We start from the raw sequence: 7,140 nt of genomic DNA on the forward strand, positions 1-7,140 counted from the left end.
TTTACAATCCCATAGAATAAAGATTTAGTTTGGAAAAAATTAGAAGCAGTAATTGATTAATAAAAAAAAAAAAGTATACAGAAAAATACATTTTTTCAGAAAATGACCCCTAAATACACACAAAAATTACATTATATTATATGTATGTTTAACGTATAATAATAAATTTAATATCGTTTGACAGGGCCTTTCAGAAAGGAATTTTCGCCCAGCTATGGGATGATGGAGTATGGGAAAGAGAGGAGAAAAAATATAGTATTTCTTCAAACCGTTAAGTTTCACGGAATTGGAAAGCACCACAAGAGGTTCATTAAAATTGACATGTGGTGAGGGTTCGTTGACAGCTAGACAACTAAAAGGCTCTTCCAAAGTTTAATGAGCGAAATACGATACCTTTCACCTTTAGGTATCAGATCTATACTCAATTTTTGTTCATTAATGCATCGGAAACAGATAATAATTCATACAATGATTAGAAAAATGTTTGAAGGAAAACCGTTAATATTATAATGAATAATATATAATTCTATTGTGAGTAAGATAGTATACAATTATTTTGATTAAATTATACAAATTCAAAAAAAAAAAAGTTACTCCAATAAATATTTTTCCCCTAGAGTGATATGCTTGTATGTATCTTGGTAAAACCTGCGAGCAGGAGAGAATTTTATGAGTTTTTGTGGAATTTCAACTTGACAAAGTAAGCCCTGCGGTTGTCGCTTAATTCCCCCTTTCTTTGACATTTTTTTCCAGACAAATTTTTTTCTTTCTTTATACACTAAATGTTTTATTAAGCCCTGAAGCCTCCACATAAAAGAACAAAGAAATTCAATAAATAAAAATGTATAATCAAATATGACAACTATATATTATTGAATTAAAACTAAAAAAAAAAAAAAACTTGGAGGGGACAGATTTATAGACTTTTTCCTTTTCCGATTTTAGTACTGGATGAAACAGTTGCCGATATTTCAATTTATATAAAAATTATAGCTCTCTTGTTGTTTTACCTTCGATGGAAGAGATATATAGTGGAAGAAATTATCTACAAATATTTTGTACTCTGTCGTCGAAAATAATGTATAAATATGTATCTTCCTTTTTATTATTACACACGATCAATCATCGATCTTCCAAAAATAAATTAAATTTATTAGGGTACATATTCCTTATATATATATATTTTTTTAATTTAGTAGCGTATTTTATCTTTCTATCTTTTTTTCACTAAAATTCTCTGACTTGATGAATCAGTTTGATGAAAATCCCTGACTTTTTCACTAAAATTCTCTGACTTGATCAATCAGTTTGATGAAAATCCCTGACTTTTTCAAAATAATGAAATTCCCTCAGATTTCTCGGTTTAATCTCTCTATAAAAGCCCTGCAATAATTTGCATTATTTAGGAGGAAGAAAAAAAAATGGAAAAATGAACTAACATCATGTTGAGGTAAACAGTACAGTTGCAATTAATGTAACATAAGTTAAGTCAAGTACAGGCTAAAATTTTGACTTTACTAGTAATAATTTAATTTTGAAGATGGGGATTTAAAACTTTCATCAATAAACACGCCATACTATTTCTAAGAAAAAAAATCTTGAAAATAATTAAGTTCATATTATAACAGAAAATGAAAAAAATAAAAAAGTTGCAATGCAGTAGGGACAGGTGTGGGTAAATGATTTTCTCCTTGACTAAATTCAACGGCTTAGTTTTCTGTAATTGCTCAGGACTGTAAGATAGCAGTAAAAACATTTTACAAAGCTGTTATTCTCTTGTGTTAATTAATATAATCGATGAATTTACATTAATCGATTAAGTAATAGATTAACTCAATTATTGTAATGATAATGCTCTCGCCTAAACTGATCTTACGTTCATTTTAATGAATCAATTTGTGTTAATAATTATAAATACGTAAACAATACTTTATCCTAAAAAAATACTGATATACAAGAAACAGATAGATAAATTCTTTATAGTTAATTAAACTAATCCTTTAATTAACTTGACTTAAAAAAAAAAATCTACATGTCTTTATTCTCAAGTATAATTGCTAGGATCCTAAAGCTATGAGGTTCGACTAAACCATCATCAAACCCTCGCTCTATTCAATCCCTACAATCCAAAATCCATCTAAAATCCATTACTGCACAAACCATTTAGTTCATAATCTTGCTCTCTAAACTGTTGAAGATAATCCTGTGTAGCGAATGAAAAGAAAATGGCACCGATACAATCTAGAATGAAACAATATTCAACATATATCCCTAAGGTACACTAGTAACAAAAACGAAAAACTAATAATCTGGGTCTAGTGTTTTGAGTAGATTTTAATGGATGCCAATGAACAATATGGAGCTCAATATAAAAATCATCAGGATATATTTAAATGACAATTTTTTTAATTTAATTTGTTTCATTAATCTTATTTTTGATTTAATTTGATTAATGCTAATTTACCTAGGCACTATCATTATTTCACTAAATGATCCTTTCGGTTGTTAAATGTGGGAACTGAAATTTTTCATGATTTGCAGTTTTTGGCATCAATGTATCAAAGAATAATTTCAATACAGAAGGTACAAAAAATAGCATCTTATAATAAAGTACTGAGAGGAAATGTGGTTAAATATAGTGCTGTATAGTGGTTTTAACAATTAAAGTTTCTAAAAAGAACATCTTATAATAATGTGTTGAGAGGAAATGTGAAGAAATATAGTATTGCATAGTGATTTTAACAATTGAAGACGGAAAAAACACCATAAGGAGTTTTTATGGCAATAAACTCTTAACCAGTTAATCTGAAGGCACAAATAATACAGATCTTTCAATATTATACATATATATATATTTTTTTTTTGTAACTTAATTGATATGGCAGCAAATAAATCCAAATAACCAAATAATATTATCTTAGCGAGAACAAATGTTGTCCAACACATATTCCGAAAAACATTATAGTAAAATCTAGTAATTATTAAAAAAAGCTAAGCTGTCAATTAATAAACTTTAATAAAAATGGAAAAAAATGAAATGAAAGAATAAGTATAGAGAAAAAGAAAATATTAATCAAACGTACAAAACAATTTTAGTTGTGTTTAATTCTTTTTCATTTATATTGCTAGAAGTCAGTCAAGCTATGATTTATGAGATGATATGTGGTTTTGTTAAACTGCTTTCTTTTATATTTTATTATTAAATATAATGTTTATTTACTTATTTTTCTTATCCAATGTTTATTTTAATTTTTTTTATTATACTCTAAGGCACTAATGCCTCGTATCGATATCTATAATAATTCTGAACGGATTAGTCCTAGAATAAATAAAGAATATTCTTATTAAAATAATTCATTCAACAACATGGACCTTTAAAAGTCTCGATACCTCTAATCATTATTATATAACAGGCATACAATCTTACTGGTTAGTAATTTATAAAATATAAAATGACTTTATATTGCTCAGGATTAAAATTTAATAAATTTTTAAAATATATATAATTTTATAGATATGAATAAAGGGTAAATTAAAGATGTTTTTACAAATGTTTACTTTCTCTGCGTTACTTCCTAATTATAATTATGTACATATCACATATATTTTTTTCTCTAAATCTTGAGAGAGCCAGAATATTATACAAAAATAAAGCAATAAAACAAGGAAGAAGGGAAAAAGTAGTTAATTCAAAGTAACGGTGATAAATATTGAGAATTTATGAGATCTGTCATAATTATTCATGCCCCAGAGCAGATTATTTAGGGGTGGAAATGTTTAACTTAACGAGGTAACCATAATGAGGAGACCTAGTATAGATAGAAGGGATTCTTGTTTGCAGAAGGAGCAAAAGCTCCCCCCATCAATTTTCTCAAATGGCTTCTAGATCCTAACAGAAAGACCTATCAATCAACCATCTTCATGACATCCGGTACTTTTAACGCTTCCATTATTACTCCTTTCCAAAAATTGACCTTCATATCGAATAACAGAGTAAAAAATCTCTATTTGTAATGAATATGTTTTATTAATTGCATCACCTAAAAATGCACCTGCATATTAAAAAAACAGAAAAAGAAGAAGACGAAGAAGAAGGAAAGAATTGTAAACTAAACCATCTTCTCAGTGATTCTACGAATTATACACTCAAAACACATTTTGGTCTCTTTCTTCACAACCAAAGATAAAATGAATTAAAAATATTTGTCCAAATAATAGACAATTTTCACTGGAATTTTATAGTTTAGATATCAAGGAAACTAATTTGGTTCCTTTTTTTTTTCCGGTTGGCCTTCTCCACGCCTGTCTATGCTATCCAGTTTACTGCATGCAGCTCTGTCGCATCTTTGTCGAGTCTATCTATCTGGTTTTTGGCCTCCTATATAACCTCTAGCCAACTATAATGATATTAATTGGTGTGTAGAAACGTCCTAATGGATTGCTTCGAGCCATATGTCCCCCCACCCATCTTCATATCTTGTGATATTGACAGACCTGCCTCTGCAACCGGTTAACTGTTAGTTCTTTCTGACCAGATGTAAAAGCTTTACCAAATGCAAGTTTTGGCAAAATACCTACTACTACTAATCTGGCTTTGATGAAAAGCTAAATCCCTTAGCTCGTGTTGGTTCCTAAACTGTTGCATATTTTATTAAATTCTATGTTTGTTTACGTATAAGCAGGTAATTGCCAAAACTATAGGTAATTACTGATTGGAGAAGTTGGTCGGAAGGGGGGGGGGCGGTCAGCAAAGAAACAACATACATAAACAAAAAAACATTTATTTATGTTGTTCCTTTGCTGACCGCACTCCCCGACCATCTTCTCCAATCAGTAATGACCGTAGATTACTGATATACACCTCATTATAGGTAATTAAATAATTAATAGAAATTTTAAGAAATACCAAAAGTTAAATTTCAGAAAATAAAATAATTAACTGTGAAAAAAAATAATAGAAACAGTAAGGAAGCTAAACTTTTTTTTTTTTTTTTTAAGAAAACAATAAACTGGTTATTTCTAACATTTGTGGTTGTATGCTGTAGGTAACCAATCTATTCTTACCAGAGAGGGAGGGTCGAGGTATCATCCATATGAAAACTACGAAATAAAAGTCAACCAGTCCAGGACGGAATCGAACCAGCAGCGTTGCAAACGAGTTATCCAAAGAAGGGCGCTAAGCGACTGACTCACGTCTGCAATGGTGTCGGTTCGAATCTGACCAGAGGGGTTGAATTTTATTTTTGTAGTGGTTCTACGAAATGAAAACTTGATCCCCCATGATTGTTAGAATAGGTTTATTGCCTCAAGATAAAGTATGGCAAAAATGACTAGAAAGAGAGTATTAAAAAAAATAAATAAATAAATATAATGGCCTCCAAGCTATAATGAACTGTGTACTTAAGCGAAGTTTTTTATCTTATACATTACATTCACATACTGGTACATTAAATAGACTTACTGACTAAAAAAAGTGATCCCTGATCCTACTCCTTTTTAGCTTACAACATATGACGCCTACAATTTATTTAGTCTCCAAAACAAGTATCTGTTCTGTTTTATTGTATTCATGTAGTTTTTCGTAAAAACGCGTTTTGGTTGGAATCTCTGTATTTTTTAGGGATACATAACTGTTGAATGTATAAGCCTATGTAAGTTTTAACATAAGACTGTAGGTATTTATAGCGTTTTTGTAGTTTCAACGTAGCAGTTTTTATCGTTGTTTTAAACGAAATCTACGTTTACGCATCAATATATGTTTATTAGTATATTATAGTGATTGTTTTAATTTCTTGTTTTAATATATTGTCTATACATTAACATTAATTTATAAAATATAACCAATAGTTATATTAAAAAAAAGTAACTTTTTTTCAAAGAAATATGCCCAGGACAATAGTTCCTGCACCTATGCTGCTTCAAAATAAATTATGAAAAATAATTTAATACTTTTTAGTTTTTGGTATGTATTCTTGAAGTTAGGTAAAAATTAAAAATTATTTTTGGGTCCTAAATTTTTACCTATGATGTATATTTTTGACATAAATTAAGGTAACAATTGAAGCAAACATCCCAAAATCATATTATTTCTAATCTTGGAAATGGGTTAATCTTAAGTAAGTCACTTATTAGAAGTCGAACTTTTGGGAAACTATCGCATTACGTCGCAGTGTAAATGAAACGTGTTGGGATTTTTCCTTAAGGATTTATTGCAAAATCGATAAAGGCTCTTACTACACACCGGAGAAAAAGCGGGCAAATTATAAGATCCTCAGGGAGAAAGCTGAGAAAAGGCGATCCCTGGTTCCAATCAACTACAGGCCCCGAAAGATGTCTTGCTAAGCCTCTTACAGTTGATCAAGTCATGGCTCAGAAGCGAAAAATCAATACAAAGGACCTTTACTGTCGCCCTTACAATATGAATTAAAGCGGATCATATTATAAGTTTTTACAAATATAAATGAATCTGGATCATATAAGCTATTACAGATAAACATTCCCCCAGTAACATTTCAATTCCAGAAAAAATCCATCTAATTTAAGTAAGGAGGGTGAATAAATAGATCACAAATAAGACACATATATATTATTTTTAATATTTTGAAAGAGAGATAGGAACGTATCATGACGTATTATATAGAGAAAAGGAATTGATGAAGAATGTAAAGCAGTACGGGTGCTAAACCTAGTCAAATCCGAAGCATAACAACCGCGCTTAAACATTAAAATTATTACCAAAGCACCATGGTACGTAAATAAAAACACTTTACAAACTGACTTAAAAATTACTTGGACACCAAAGCATTCTATTAGGGCAAACGGCCACGACTCTCATGCCTGAAAATATAAGGAGGAAACTAAAAAGAACGTGGATGAGGGACCTGCAAACATGAGAAAGTAAGAAAAGTCAGAGAAGAGGTACCGCTGGGTACTATTCTTCCTCATACCTTACACGATATTTGTTTAATTAATGTAAAAGTCAAAAAAGAGAAAAAAATAAAATAATGAGAGTTACAAAACTCTGCCAACAAGGTAATGCAAAATATATTTATATTAGGGATGTGACATTGATGTCGATGTTTTGAAAACATCGATGTTTTTAGCCGATGTTTTCTAAACATCGTTGTTTTGTCCCAATTT

This window comes from Halyomorpha halys, unplaced genomic scaffold (genome assembly GCF_000696795.3).
Source record: "Halyomorpha halys isolate HHAL.00 unplaced genomic scaffold, Hhal_1.1 Scaffold816.1, whole genome shotgun sequence".
In the NCBI taxonomy this organism is placed as follows: domain Eukaryota; kingdom Metazoa; phylum Arthropoda; class Insecta; order Hemiptera; family Pentatomidae; genus Halyomorpha; species Halyomorpha halys.